The sequence below is a fragment of the Ovis aries genome, chromosome 7, assembly GCF_016772045.2.
Source record: "Ovis aries strain OAR_USU_Benz2616 breed Rambouillet chromosome 7, ARS-UI_Ramb_v3.0, whole genome shotgun sequence".
NCBI classification, from domain to species: Eukaryota; Metazoa; Chordata; class Mammalia; order Artiodactyla; family Bovidae; genus Ovis; species Ovis aries.
Window position 1 is genome coordinate 27629554 of NC_056060.1, and position 16152 is coordinate 27645705.

Consider the following 16152-nt stretch of genomic DNA (forward strand, 5'->3'; position numbering starts at 1 on the left):
TGGCTAATTCATCTATTTTTCACCTGTGTTAATTTTCAGTTTTGCTTGTCTGCTGCACTTCACTCGCTTTCCTTCTGGGTCTTGCATTACTGATGGAAGCTTGGTTCTTTTGTGAATTTCTCATACTATTTCCTTTACCTGCTTCCACCCCTTATTGTCCTGTGGCATCTTTGGTTCCAGAAGTCTAGGTTCTGATCCCATGTCTGCCCTGAATTTACTCTGCCTAGAAAAGTACTTTGGAGAGTGGACTCCATTTCTCTGCAGAAGGGACTGTAGAACTGCATTGAAACTAGGGAGAATAAAAAGCTATTTTATAGATGGAGACATTGAGGTACAGAGAGGCTAAGTGACTTTTAGAAGATCATTGTTTTAGCAACTGACAAGAGCTGGAGTTGAGCCCAAGCCTTCTGACCCTGAATTCATTGTTTTCCCTTCGGTCTGCGCTGCTCGGGTGGAAACTTTCTCATGTGAAGATTGAGGAGTCCTGGATCAGTCATACTATGGGGTGAGTGCTCATATCCTATGACTTAAGAAGACAAATTAGTTAATGAGTGGGTCTCATTCAGAAGAATGAGACTTGGTTTCCCTGGTTAGTCCTGTAAGGGATTTTCAGAGCCCCTCTGGGAAAAAAACCATCTCTGGTCAAATCCCATCTCAGCCCCTTGCCAGCTATGTGACTCTTAGCAAATTCCTTACCCTCTCTGTGACTCAGTTGCAGGTGGCTCAGTGGTAAGAGTCCCTCTGCAAATGCAGGGGACTAGGTTTTGATCCTTGGGTTGGGAAGATCCCCTGGAGGAGGAAATGGCAAGCCACTCCAGTATTCTTGCCTGGAGGATCCCATGGACAGGCTACACATCCACGTGACATGATCTTTATTATAGAACAGGGATAAATAATAGTACCTCCCTCACAGACTTTTTTGCATGTGTGAAAATAAATGTGTTAAAACAGGTAAAAGCTCTAAGAAGAGTGCCCAACATGGGGTGAGTGATCCCTAAACAAACAATCACGTATTTAATTAACTATTTAAAGAACTAAAGCTGTTTACCTTAGGTATCTAAAGTTTTTGTTTGGGAACCAAAGCTTGGAAACATTCTGGGTGCTTAGAAGTTGTGTCTTAGCTGCAGATAATAGCTTTAGAATTTTGTCAGTGCTGGGGAGACCTCTGACCAAATCACTTCCTCTTCTATATAAGTGAAGCTGAATTCCCTAAATTGGCTCCATGGCCTGTCATTCCCTTTGACAGGGCAATGCTGCAAATGAAAATACTCCTGTGATGGCTAACTCATGTCATCAAAAGCTGAATGATTTCTATCTGGTCATATGTTGAAAGTGACTTTTCTTAGGGGCAGGAGAGAGAATGTGTTACCAGCAAGGGGAAGGGAAGTAGAGGAGGTTGGTTAGAGGTGCCAAAAACAAATTCTCCATCTAGAAAAGTAGAGAAGAAAATGTTTGACATAGTTGCCCTTCAAGGAAAAACTTTTAAATGGGAAATATGGCATTTGCTCTGGGGGCCCTCCAGCCAGGTATTTCTCTTAAACCTCTCTCAGCAAAGTCCATTTATCTCTCACATCTGATCAGATAAATTGCTTGTTTAAAAAGAATATGCATGTGAGATTTGTTCAAAAAGTATGAGTGAGACATTATGGGATTTTATTGCATTGTAGCCTCAGTTCCACTCCGACAGTCATAAATAAACATTTCAATTGGGACAGGACTTCTCAATTGAGGAGGATGCTATATGGGTGAGAATTTCTTGATTCTTTATATATATAATATATATATATATATAATCTTGTTTATTTATTTTTGGCTGCAATGGGTCTTCATTACTTTGCCTGGGCTTTCTCCAGTTGCAGCCAGCGGGGACTTCTCTTGTTGTGGAGCACAGGCTCTAGACACAAAGGCTTAAGTAGTTGTGGCACATGGCTTGGTAGTAGTGATGTATGGGCTTAGTTGCCCCGCAGCATGTGAAATGTCCCTGGACCAGGGACTGAACTGTCTCCTACACTGGCAGGTGGATTCCTATCCACTGTGCCACCAGGGAAGTCCTGATTCTTTTTACATCTGTGGGAAAGTACTGCTAAGTGTGTGTGTCTGGGTTGGGGGGCAGGGGTGGGTGGAGAATGTAGGTATTTTCAGAGCTTCTCTGCTTTGATTTGTACTAAATTTTGACCTCACTGGGGCCATAGTTTTGATATCCAGTTCCCTGGGCAGCAGATATACAGCAAGCTCTGTGTGAAGTATCTAAGCTTAGGCTTTGAGGACTCCTTTCTTTATTTAAAAAGAAAAGAGAGAGGAAGAGATGTGGCAAAATAAGGGTGACCTGCCTTCTTGAATTGCTTATGAAAAGAAATAATGAAAGGAAGAAATACAAAGCATGTAGAAGATTAAGGAACTTTCTTCTGCAATGTCAATTTCCTCCCTATAAATAACCACCTAGGCAGCCTCTATGACTGAGACTCTAGTCCTTAAAAAATAGTTTTTTCCTCCGAATGGAATCTAGTTTTATTTTATATTTTATCGATTTATTTATTGGAGGTTGTGCTGGGTCATTACTGCATGGGCTTTTTCTAGTTGCAGTGAGTGGGGGCTTCTTGTTGCTGTGGCTCCCCTTGTTGCAGAGCACAGGCTCCAGGGCACATGGGCTTCATCAGTTGCAGTTCCCGTGCTCTGGGCACACACTCAGGAGTTGTGGCACATGGACTTAGTTGCTCTGTGGCATGTGGGATCTTCCCAGACCAGGGATCAAACCCATGTCTCCTGCACTGGCAGCTGAGCTCATTACCACTGAGCCACCAGGGAAGCCCCGGGAATCTAGTTTTATTAATTAAACTTGATATGTGGTAGGAAAAATTCTCTCCATCTGAAAGACCTGCTCAGTTTCATGAGCTCCCTATCTAGCTCCATGGGACAGTTCTCAGAGTTTGAAACAGAAATCACGGTGGAATCAAACCATTACACTTTGCTTTTGGAGAAACTACAGTGTGTAATGTGGAAATATCTCTGAATGTCCATATTCCATAAGTCCAAATATGGGTCAGTCATACACAGGGATGTTGTCATTGATAGAAAAGGCAGAGGAACCAGAGATTAAATTGCCAACATCTGCTAGATCATGGAAAGAGCAAGAGAGTTCCAGAAAACATCTATTTCTGCCTTATTGACTATGCCAAAGCCTTTGACTCTGTGGATCACAATAAACTGGAAAATTCTGAAAGAGATGGGAATACCAGACCACCTAACCTGCCTCTTGAGAAACCTATATGCAGGTCAGGAAGCAACAGTTAGAACTGGACATGGAACAACAGACTGGTTCCAAATTGGGAAAGGAGTACGTCAAGGCTGTATATTGTCACCCTGCTTATTTAACTTCTATGCAGAGTACAGCATGAGAAACGCTGGACTGGAAGAAGCACAAGCTGGAATCAAGATTGCAGGGAGAAATAGCAATAACCTCAGATATGCAGATGACATCACCCTTATGGCAGAAAGTAAAGAGGAACTAAAAAGCTTCTTGATGAAAGTGAAAGAGGAGAGTGAAAAAGTTGCCTTAAAGCTCAACATTCAGAAAACGAAGATCATGGCATCTGGTCCCATCACTGCATGGGAAATAGATGGGGAAACAGTGGAAACAGTGTCAGACTTAGATTTTTGGGCTCCAAAATCACTGCAGATGGTGACTGCAGCCATGAAATTCAAAGACGCTTACTCTTTGGAAGAAAAGTTATAACCAACCTAAGTAGCATGTTAAAAAGCAGAGATATTACTTTGCCAACAAAGGTCTGTCTAGTCAAGGCTATGGTTTTTCCAGTAGTCATGTATGGATGTGAGAGTTGGACTGTGAAGAAAGCTGAGCACCAGAGAACTGATGCTTTTGAACTGTGGTGTTGGAGAAGACTCTTGAGAGTTCCTTGGATTGCAGGGAGATCCAACCAGTCCATTCTAAAGGAGATCAGCCCTGGGATTTCTTTGGAAGGAATGATGCTAAAGCTGAAACTCCAGTACTTTGGCCACCTCATGCGAAGAGTTTACTCATTGGAAAAGACTCTGATGCTGGGAGGGATTGGGGGCAGGAGGAGAAGGGGATAACAGAGGATGAGATGGCTGGATGGCATCACTGACTCGATGGACATGAATCTGAGTGAACTCCGGGTGTTGATGATGGACAGGGAGGCCTGGCGTGCTGCAATTCATGGGGTCACAAAGAGTTGGACACAACTGAGTGACTGAACTGAACTGAACTGTCATTGATAATCATATCATAGGGGAGCTGGGAACATGAGAAACTATTACACATGATATTTGCTCATTTGATCTTGACTAGATTGATCCCTCAAATACTGATAGATAAAAATTATCAAAAATTCTGGGTTTTATGGAATTCAGTGGTCTAATTAACTGAACCAAGGAAATTTTAATAATTATTGGGATCAATTATTTTTGTTGGGAATGAAAATTTTATGATATGAAACATTATGGAGCATAGATTAAGAGATCAAAGATTGTTTATCTTTCTAAGCGAGTATGTACCATAACATATTCAAAAAATTATACGAGCTTGGGATGGAAGTGTTCTGAATTCCAGCTCATCCAAGCACCTAGTCATCAGGGAGGTAAAACCAAGAGGAGCTGGTAATGGATTGAACTCTGAGAGGGGGAAGATATTAAGGAAGATGAATAGGTCTGTGGAGCTGGATAGATAATGGTTAATAATTTCCTCAGAATCTGCATCAAATAGTCATCAACATTCACTTAAAAATGTCCAGTTATAGCAAACCTTTCAAAGTCATCCCATTCCATTTGGATGACTGATTTTCTCTTCTTTGGAGTGGGAGTCATGTTTATCATTGCATTTCCTCTATTTCTTATTCTTTTTTGTGCCCCTTATTCTTCAAACTGTGTGGAGGCCGTCACTTGTTTATGGGTTGAAGTTAAGCTGCGTTAATAATAGCACCTTAATATAATCAATCTTAATTTTTGCTGTTTACATAGGACTTCTCCACCTCTTTAAACTTCCAATTATTTCCTGGAGCCTCATATGTGCTCGGCCATCAGACTAGTCATACTGTCCTCCAGCCTTGTCCTCACCGCACCTTGTCTTTATTCTGGCCTCTTCTGCAGGAACCCTCTGTTAAAATGACATCCTGTTGAGCACAGTAGTTTTCTGTGATGGTCTTTTTAAGTTCCCAGGCCACCGAAGGAGACGATGCATGAGAAAGAACAGCTCCTTCTCCACCCCGGCCATGCTCTCTCACCTGGGCCCTGAAGCAGCACTGATTGGTTTCATAGTCGTATGAAGTCTTTTATGAACACATGGAATTTCCCTGCCTTTTTTCCTGTGTGTGTGTGAGATATTGTCCTTTTCTGTCCATTGTTCTCTTCTTTATCTCCACCTATCCCTAACCCACAATTTCCCCTCCCTTTCCAGGTTCCTGCAACTAAATAGGTCCCCTTCTTGCCTCTTGTCCTTCCAATCCTCAAAACTTCTTCTGTGTATCTACACATATGATAAACTCATGAAGGGTTCCTTGTCTGTCAGTTTCATAAAAAGGTGGACTAGATATTCTAGGCCAGTGCAGGTAGATCTCTCTGCTGCATGACAACTTTAGACTGGTGTTCCTCAGCTGCTCCATCATTTTCCTGTGGGATATACGATGTTGTTCTTTTATTGAAAAATCTCTGGGAAAGTCATTCTTGTACTATCTGTATTATGTCAGTGATGTGACTCCCCACCCCCACCCTATTCTGTTCCTCCTCAAAGTCACAATCATTCATTTTCCATCCTTTATATTTCCCTCCAGCTTTATTAAAATGATTTGCTTTCTCTTTTTCTTTTGCACATGTTTGATATCCTTTCTAATAAGCTAGAGGATTGAGAGCCAGTCTTCAAGCCTCTACTACTTGAATTTTCTGTACTGAAAGGTCTGTGGACTTGTGTTGAAGCCCAACTCTACTATGTCCTTCTGTGAACTTCCTTTATTATGATGTATAAAATGAAAAACAACAACCTTATGAGGCAGAAGATAAATGAGATAACAAAGGCAGAATTTCTAATTCAGTATCCAACCACATAACCAGTATCAGTCTCCTTCCCTTTCCCATCCCATCGCTTGGTGACGAGTTGCAGTGTGCTGTGCACTGGCTGTGGTCCATCGCTGCATGCTGATCCACAAAACACTCCTGCAATACATCGAGTGCCTTCCTCATCTTGCCGTCCTCCTTCCAGGCTACTCAGTACACCAGTGGCCTCTGCATCAAGTTTGCCATGGAACCTCAAGTCAGTATGTGTCTTGATCCTTTGGTCTTTGTACCTTAGTTGTTATTGTTGAGTCACTAAGTCATGTCTGACTCTTCTGTGACCCCATGTACTATAGCCTTCCAGACTTCTCTGTCCATGGGATTTCCCAGGCAGGAATACAGGACCGGGTTGCCATTGCCTTTGCCAGGGGACCTTCCCAACCCGGTGATTGAACTCACGTCTCTTGCTTGTCAGGTGGGTTCTCTACCTGGGAAGCTTAGGTGTATAATTCAGGTCACCCATTTGAATCATTGTGTTTTGCACACTATGCAGATCCATGCAGTGTGATGACAGCTGGTGATATTAACACAATTGTATACATGACCACACGTCTAACTTTATTTGTGAATGTGTTCATCGTACAGATTCTACAGAAACACCTTAGAATTGAAGAACTAGCTGTCTTTAAGGCTGTAAGAGTAATGTTTTGAGTTTGGACAGGCAGTTGCCACTGGAGAAAAGGAATGGGGAAATGTATCCTGTCTCCCAGACCCGTTGGTAGAATTAAATTTGCATGCCCAGAAGTTACTTATTATAACATGTTGGTGTTTACTGAAATATTTAAGGTCACAAAGCAGGCTTTTTAGAAGAAGAACTTGAATGCTGTAAATCTGTTTTGCTCACTTAGGCCCCCAGGGCAGCCGAACGAATGCTTCTCCTGATGATGTCAGGCCCTTTAAGAAGGATTTTCTTGGTAAATCCTTATCTCTTAATCCACACAGAATTCTCCCAACTGAAAACTGACTTATCATGCAAGTACATGTCTACTTTAGAGTACGCTCTTGCCTAATCTGATGATAAAGCATTTAAATGAACTGATGCACAGGTTCAGTCTGTAATTTGTATGACAGAAATGTGTGTCCGTTGCAACTTTCTATAAAAGGCTTTCAGATCATGGTGCTGGAGAAGACTCTTGAGAATCCCTTGGACAGCAAGGAGCTCAAACCAGTCAATCCTAAAGGAAATCAACCTTAAATATTCATTAGAAAGACTGATGCTGAAGCTGAAACACCAGTACTTAGGCCGCCTGATAGGTAGAGCTGACTCATTGGGAAAGACCCTGATGCTGGGAAAGACTGAAGCCATGAGGAGAACAGGGCAACAGGGGGTGAGATGGTAGGGTGCCATCACCAACTCAGTGGACATGAATTTGAACAAACTCTGGAAGGCAGTGAAGGACCGGGAAGTCTGGTATGCTGCAGTTCATGGGGTTGCTAAGAGTCAGACATGCCGGAGTGACTGAACAACAGCAAAAAATTACAGAACCCCAGGCCTTCATGTCCTTCTAATTCTGCATTCTTATTACCATCACAGGCCTGTTTGCTGTGCTTATTATATATTTGCTCTTGAAACTTGTCACAGACAACGTTAACTCTTTCTGACATCAAAACTGTGCTCAGAGTTCTTGAATTCCCAGGAGTTCCCTTGTGTGCTGGGAAGGGGGAGAGAACTATCACAATTTCAGTTAGGAATCAGAACAATGGCCATTTGTTTCAAAATTCAATTACTGTTTTTTTTTTTTTTTTTTGTGGCATGTATTTATGTAGTCATTCTACCAGAGTTTTAGCCATCTCAAATTCAGGAATGTTCTTATTAAGTTGTTTTATGTTTTTCCTAGATAGTGAGGGACAGGGAGGCTTGGCGTGCTGCAGTCCATGGGGTCACAAAGAGTTGGACACAACTTAGCGACTGAACAACAAATATTTTTCAAAGGATTATTTGGGGATGTTATTTGAATTCTAGGAACACAGGATATTTCTAGAAACAGCATGAGACTGCTATAACAGGTTATCTTGGGTAACCATCTGTACCTCAAAACTTTGGCTTTTCCATCAATTTCATGAGTCTATACTTATCTTCACCTTTATTCTGTCTAAACCTGCCATTTGGATAGGTGCAATCTTTGGCTTCTGATACATAATATCTTTTAATGTTTCTGCCTTTCAATTGAGGTCGATTAACAGATTTTTGAGATGGAACTTGTGAAATCATCTGGAAATGCTTCTAAAATTGTGTGTAACTGGTGTGAGAGAACTGTTAGACACCCATGTGACATATCCAGCTATAGGAACTGTGGACATGAGCATTTTGCATGAAGTAGTGATATTGTGAATGGCAGTCAAGTGGGGAATTCTCAGAGCAGCACAGTTTATTAAAGGAAGGCTTGTTTAGAGCCTGATACTACTTTCTTTGCCAAACCTTTGAGTCCAGCTATACCTGCTGTGATATGGAAGGTGTTTGTCTTAGGACCTGTTGGAATTAGGGATGAGACTTTAATTCTTTTAAATTCAGGTACCGGAAGGTAAAAACTAGTTAGATATTGTTTAGACATTCCCATTACAACTTCCAGGCTTCTGCCAAAGGTGGAATGGATTTCAGTGTTTGAGTAGACATAGTTCTAAGTGTCCATACCCACAACTAAGCTCCTGCTCACAGGGGGGCTGTTTCAAAGTCTGGGGGTGCTCTGATATTTTTTGTTGCACCTATAATCAAAGCTTATTTTTAAAAATTTATTTGTTAATTTATTTTTTTGGCCACACTACATGGCATGTAAGATCTTAGCTCCCCGACCAGAGACTGAACCCTCGCCCTCTGCGTGGGAAGTGCAAAGTCTCAACCACTGGTGGTGGTGGTGGTTCAGTCACTCACTTGTCTTGGCAAAGTAATATCTCTGTTTTTTAATATGCTATCTAGATTGGTTATAGCTTCTCTTCCAAGGAGCAAGCGTCTTTTAATTTCATGGCTGCAGTCACCATCTGCAGTGATTTTGGAACCCAAGAAAATAAAGTCTGTCACTGTTTCCATTGTTTCCCCATCTATTTGCCTTGATGTGATGGGACTGGATGCTATGATCTTCTTTTTTTTCAATGTTGGGTTTTAAGCCAGCTTTTTCACTCTTCTCTTTCACTTTCTTCAAGAGGCTCTTTAGCTCCTCATTGCTTTCTGCTATAAGGGTGGTGTCATCTGCATATATGAGGTTATTGACATTTCTCCTAGAAATCTTGATTCCAGCTTGTGCTTCCTCCAGCCTGACATTTCACATGATGTACTCTGTGTATAAGTTAAATAAGCAGGATAACAATATACAGCCTTGATGTACTCCTTTCCCAATTTGGAACCAGTTTGTTGTAACCACTGGACTGCCCAGGAAGTCTCTGAAGTCAAAACTTATTAATATTCAATCATAATTCTGTTAACTTCACTTAAGCAGATTTAATGGTGATGTCCAATTTTAACCGTCCTCACTGCTCTGGGGCATTGTGAGACAAATCTTTCTCTAGACCCTGGTGAAAACATTAAACTGAACCGTTGCATACTTTTAGAACAGAGAAGAATTCCTGGCAGGAATTTTGTAAACATTACATGTGCTTTTTCCTCTCTGCCAGATGGATAATTAACATGCTGGCTAAGGGTCATGTAGATCATGGCCTTACTTGCGTAATTGCCATAATGTTTTAGCCATCAACTGTCTTTGTGAGCCCATGGTCTGTCCATGGAATTCTCCAGGCCAGAATACTGGAGTGGGCAGCCATTTCCTTCTTCAGGAGATCTTCCCAACCCAGGGATTGAACCCAGATCTCCTGCATTGCAGGTGGATTCTTTACCAGCTGAGCTCCCACGGAAGCCTTAACCATCAAAGAAGAGAAATAATCCTTATGTAGAGGTATTAGAGGTCTCCTGCAAGTGAGATTTATTTTCTCTCCCCAGTGTGTGGATGCTCAGTTGCTAAATTGTTTCTGACTTTCTGCAACCCCAGGTACTGCAGCCCTCCAGGCTCCCCTGTGCAGGAGATTTTCCAGGCAAGAATACTGGAGTGGGTTACCATTTACTCCTCCAGGAGATCTTCCTGACCCAGGGATCAAACCCATGTCTCCTGCATCTCTCGTATTGGCAGGTGGATTCTTTGCCACTGTGCCATCTGGGAAACCTCTCTCCCTGAAGTTTTTGAAAAAGCATTGTTTTGTAACTTCTATGTGCAAATTTTTAAGATGTTTAGGCTTGGATTCTATTTCTAGTTCTTGTGACTTTGTGTAAATTACTTAGGCTTATATGGTTCTCATGGGTAAAGAGGGAGTGTTGTTAGTACTCATCTCATGTTGTTAATACTCATCTCAGTTAACTGCTTTGGAGCAGTTAACTGAGGGCTAACAATGGTTAAGACTTCATGAGATGTTGCCTCATCTCATCTTCCTCTTCCTTCTCTGCTTTCTTTTCTTCCTCCTTCTCAACCGGATATGAATCTACCTATTTTTAATATTTGTAGATTCTTATTGTCTTTAAAATGTTACCTTCCTGGCTCCTAGTCAACCAAGGAAAATGAGCTTGCCAGACAGCAGTGGAGATTCCAGCTATCCTTGCTGAAACAGACATTGACAATGGGTTGGAGTGGAGTGGTGGGTTACCGTATCCCTTTCTTGGGAGATCCTTCTGTTTAAACATTGCTATAGAGAGAGTTACTGGTATTGTGCAAAATTCATTTCAAAATAACTAACTCACATGGCAGATTTTATGAACTGACACTAGATTTAAGATGAATAAGGGCCTATCTTGATTACCATGGTAAGCATTAGGGTTTGTGAATCTTTAATACCAATATGTCTTCTTCAAAAGCAACAACACAAAAAGGAAGCAGATACACCTTATGAAGCCATTTCCTATAAATTATTAACCTCTGTAGGATTCTGAATATTTAATCAGACATAGAACGCTTCTAAAGAGTTCATACTTACATGAGAAACCCTTACCAAAGACTGGCTTTGAGCCCACTTGCTTCATCCTGTGTAGTAAGTACTACATTGCATTTAAAAGTCTATCCAGCAATAAATTTTTTATGGCACTTTTTAAAAATGGTTTTCAACTATAGTGGAATAGTAGAAAGGCCACCAAACTGGGAATCCAATAACCCGGATTTGAGTCCCACTTCTGTTCCTCACTAGCTATGTAATCAGGGGCAAGTCACTTTAAACTTTCCGGTACTCTTTAGCCTCTTTGTACATAAGCAACAATGACAACATCTGTCATACTGGCCTTGAAGAGTGGTTGTATGTTTCCAATGGAAATTGGAGCCACACAAATTCTTTTACAGAAGTTTATACAAATCTCATATTATGGTGATATATGCCAGTGCAGGAGACAAAATAGATGCGGGTTCGATCCATGGGTCAGGAAGATCCCCTGGAGTAGGGCATGGTGACCCGCTGCAGTATTCTTGCCTGGAGAATCTCATGAATAGAAGAGCCTGGTGGGTTTCAGTCGATAGGGTCACAAAGAGTCATACACAACTGAAGCGACTTAGCATGCACACATTCATGGAAGTATTTGGGAATGTTTTATAAAATTAGACTTCCCTGGTGGCTCAGAGGTTAAAGTGTCTGCCTCCAATGCGGGAGACCTGGGTTTGATCCCTGGGTCGGGAAGATCCCCTGGAGAAGGAAATGGCAACCCACTCCAGTATTCTTGCCTGGAGAGTCCCATGGACGGAGGAGCCTCATAGGCTACAGTCCATGGGGTCACAAAGAGTCGGACATGACTGAGAGACTTCACCTCACCTATAAAATTAGAATGCATAATGTGAGACAGTTCCCCCCCCCCCCCCCCCCCCCGTAACAGAGGGACTATAGGGGAAATAAGAGAGATGGCAAAGTTGCTTTATCTCTGAGAGTCCCCATCCTTCTCCCTTCTTCCATGAGGTCTGTGGTCTCTGGTGGATCTTTAAACAAGAGAGTGCCCTTAAAGCCCCCTCCCAGGGTCTTTTCTCCTCTACAAAATGTAAAAGTCTATTTTAAATCCTTTATTCTGTATAATTGGAACGTCATTATTCGAGAGCAGTGTCCTTAATTAGGAAATGCAAATTTGACTTAACACATGCAATGACTGTTCCTGATTTAAACTTCTCATAAAAGCAAACTCCACATAATGGGTTCACATATTTAAAAAGACACTTCTGATTTTTGAAAAGAAAGCTATGCCTGTCTTAACCAAGAATGTGCCAAGCCCATCTTTATGGGATGCTGTGCAATCATACACTGACCTTTGAAACTTAAGTATTCAATGTATAAGTATCTCATATGTACAGATTTTTTTTTAAATCACAAGGAAGGGGTTTCTTCCCTCAATATACCCATATACTTCCAATAAATGGCTATATAAACCAAGTAGAGGCATGAGCCCAGAGATGTGTTGAGGATCTCGATATCTGATATTTTCTTGGAGATCGTGTGGTAGGCTGGAACTTATCTTTGTGTCGTAAAGTTTTAAAGAGGTAAGACAGGTGAAGAAAAGATTCTCTGAAGTCTTTGGGAGAATCTTCAATGCTCACACCTTTTAGGACATATGGGTATCGGAGTGGCTTGGTTCATGGATTAAAAAAACAAACAGGGTTTTCTGGATGGCTCAATGGTAAAGAATCTGCCTGCTAGTGCAGGAGACACAGATTTGATCCCTGATCCAGGAAGATCCCAATGCCCCAGAGCAACTAAACCTGTGCACCTTAACTATTGAACCTGTGCCCTAGAGCCCATGCTCAGCAAAAGAGCAGCCACTGCAGTGAGAAACCTGGGCACTGCAGCTAGAGAGTATCCCTCACTTGCAGCTAAAGAAAAGCTCATGCACAACGAAGGCCTGGTACAACTAAAATAAGTAAAATCATGTTTAAAAATAATTCACAGTACATGAACTGTGAAATTCTAGATGTTCAAGCTGGATTTAGAAAAGGCAGAGGAACCAGAGATCAAATTGCCAGCATTCTCTGGATCATCGAAAAAGCAAGAGAGTTCCAGAAAAACATCTACTTCCGCGTTATTGACTATGCTAAAGCCTTTAACTGTGTGGATCACAACAAATTGTGGAAAATTCTTAAGATGGGAATGCCAGACCACCTGATCTGCCTACTGAGAAATCCGTATGCAGGTCAGGAAGCAAAAGTTAGGACTGGATACGGAACAACAGACTGGTTCCAAATTGGGAAACAGGTACGTCAAGGCTGTATATTATCACTGCTTATTTAACTTATATGCAGGGTACATCATGAGAAACGCTGGGCTGGATGAGGCACAAGCTGGAATCAAGATTGCCAGGAGAAATATCAATAACCTCAGATAAGCAGATGATACCACCCTTATGGCAGAAAGCAAAGAAGTACTAAAGAGCCTCTTGAAGAAAGTGAAAGAGGAGAGTGAAAAAGTTGGCTTAAAACTCAACATTCAGAAAACGAAGATCATGGCACGTGGTCTCATCAGTTCAGTTCAGTTCAGTCACTCAGTCGTGTCCAACTCTTTGCGACCCCATGAATCGCAGCATGCCAGGCCTCCCTGTCCATCACCAACTCCCGGAGTTCACTCAGACTCACATCCATCGAGTCAGTGATGCCATCCAGCCATCTCATCCTCTGTCGTCCCCTTCTCCTCCTGCCCCAAATCGCTACCAGCATCAAAGTCTTTTCCAATGAGTTAACTCTTGGCATGAGGTGGCCAAAGTACTGGAGTTTCAGCTTTAGCATCATTCCTTCCATAGAAATCCCAGGGTTGATCTCCTTCAGAATGGTCTGGTTGGATCTCCTTGCAGTCCAAGGGACTCTCAAGAGTCTTCTCCAACACCACAGTTCCAAAGCATCAATTCTTCGGCGCTCAGCCTTCTTCACAGTCCAACTCTAACATCCATACATGACTACTGGAAAAACCATAGCCTTGACTAGATGGACCTTAGTCGGCAAAGTAATGTCTCTGCTTTTGAATATGTTATCTAGGTTGGTCATAACTTTTCTTCCAAGGAGTAACCATCTTTTAATTTCATGGCTGCAGTCACCATCTGCAGTGATTTTGGAGCCCCCCAAAATAAAGTCTGACATTGTTTCCACTGTTTCCCCATCTATTTCCCATGCAGTGATGGGACCAGATGCCATGATCTTCGTTTTCTGAATGTTGAGCTTTAAGCCAACTTTTTCACTCTCCTCTTTCACTTTCATCAAGAGGCTTTTTAGTTCCTCTTCACTTTCTGCCATAAGGGTGGTGTCATCTGCATATCTGAGGTTATTGATATTTCTCCCAGCAATCTTGATTCTAGCTTGTGCTTCTTCCAGTCTGACGTTTCTCATGATGTACTCTGCATAGAAGTTAAGTAAGCAGGGTGACAATATACAGCCTTGATGCATTCCTTTTCCTATTTGGAACCAGTCTGTTGTTCCATGCCCAGTCCTAACTCTTGCTTCCTGACCTGCATACAGATTTCTCAGTAGGCAGATCAGGTGGTCTGGTATTCCCATCTCTTTCAGAATTTTCCACAGTTTATTGTGATCCACACAGTCAAAGGCTTTGGCATAGTCAATAAAGCAGAAGTAGATGTTTTTCTGGAACTCTCTTGCTTTTTCAATGATCCAGCGGATGTTGGCAATTTGATCTCTGGTTTCTCTGCCTTTTCTACAAGCAGCTTGAACATCAGGAAGTTCACGGTTCACGTACTGCTGAAGCCTGGCTTGGAGAATTTTGAGCATTCCTTTACTAGCATGTGAGATGAGTGCAATTGTGCGGTAGTTTGAGCATTCTTTGGCATATCCTTTCTTTGGAATTGGAATGAAAACTGACCTTTTCCAGTCCACTGCTGAGTTTTCCAAGTTTGCTGGCATATTGAGTGCAGCACTTTGACAGCATCATCTTTCAGGATTTGAAATAGCTCCACTGGAATTCCATCACCTCCACTAGCTTTGTTTGTAGTGATGCTTTCCAAGACCCACTTGACTTCACATTCCAGAATGTCTGGCTCTAGATGAGTGATCACACCATCATGATTATCCGGGTCATGAATATCTTTTTTGTACAGTTCTTCTGTGTATTCTTGCCACCTCTTCTTAATATCTTCTGCTTCTTTTAGGTCCATACCATTTCTTTATCAAGCCCATCTTTGCATGAAATATTCCCTTGGTACCTCTAATTTTCTTGAAGAGATCTCTAGTCTTTCCTACTCTGCTGTTTTCCTCTATTTCTTTGCATTGATCGCTGAAGAAGGCTTTCTTATCTCTTCTTGCTATTCTCTGGAACTCTGCATTCAGATGCCTATATCTTTCCTTTTCTCCTTTGCTTTTCACTTCTCTTCTTTTCACAGCTATTGGGCAACAATGGAAACAGTGACAGACTTTATTTTCTTGGGCTCCAAAATCACTGTAGATGGTGACTGCAGCCATGAAATTAAAAGACACTTGCTCCTTGGAAGAAAAGTTATGACCAACCTAGACAGCATATTAAAAAGCAGAGACATTACTTTGCCAACCAAGTTCCATCTAGTCAAAGCTATGGTTTTTCCAGTAGTCATGTATGAATGTGAGAGTTGGACTATAAAGAAACCTGAGTGCTGAAGAATTGATGCTTTTGATCTGTGGTGTTGGAGACTCTTGAGAGTCCCTTGGACTGCAAGGAGGTCCAACCAGTCCATCCTAGAGGAAATCAGTCTTGAATATTCATTGGAAGGACTGATGCTGAAGCTGAAACTCCAATATTTTGGCCAGCTGCTGTGAAGAACTGACTCATTGGAAAAGACCCTGATGCTGGGAAAGATTGAAGATGGGAGAAGAAGGGAGCCACAGAGGATGAGATGGTTGGATGGCATCAGTGACTCAGTGGACATGAGTTTAAATAAACTCTGGGAGTTGGTGATAGACAGGGAAGCCTGGAGTGCTGCCGTCCATGGGGTCACAGAGTCAGACACGACTGCGTAGTGAACTGAACTGATTTTGTAAAAATTGCAAAAAGGAGCCATTTTCCTTAGTCTTTGATTACCAGCTTTGACTTTGGCTAGAAATTTATTGACCAAAATAATTCTACTGAACATAAGTTCGCCTCTATATAATTATTTTAGAGATT

The 16152-nt window shown here is 41.8% G+C and overlaps 1 protein-coding gene across 2 annotated transcripts in view; it reads left to right on the forward strand.

Moving 5' to 3' along the window:
* The window catches only part of FMN1 (formin 1), a 488195-nt gene that overhangs the window by 18736 nt on the left and 453307 nt on the right, over positions 1-16152 (forward strand). The window contains exon 4 of one of the 2 annotated variants that reach the window (XM_060419038.1): positions 474-505. The exons of the other annotated variant lie outside the window; for it this stretch is intronic. The gene's annotated coding sequence lies outside the window, so the exon portion shown is untranslated. The remainder of the gene's footprint in view (positions 1-473; positions 506-16152) is intronic. 2 annotated transcript variants of the gene reach the window in all.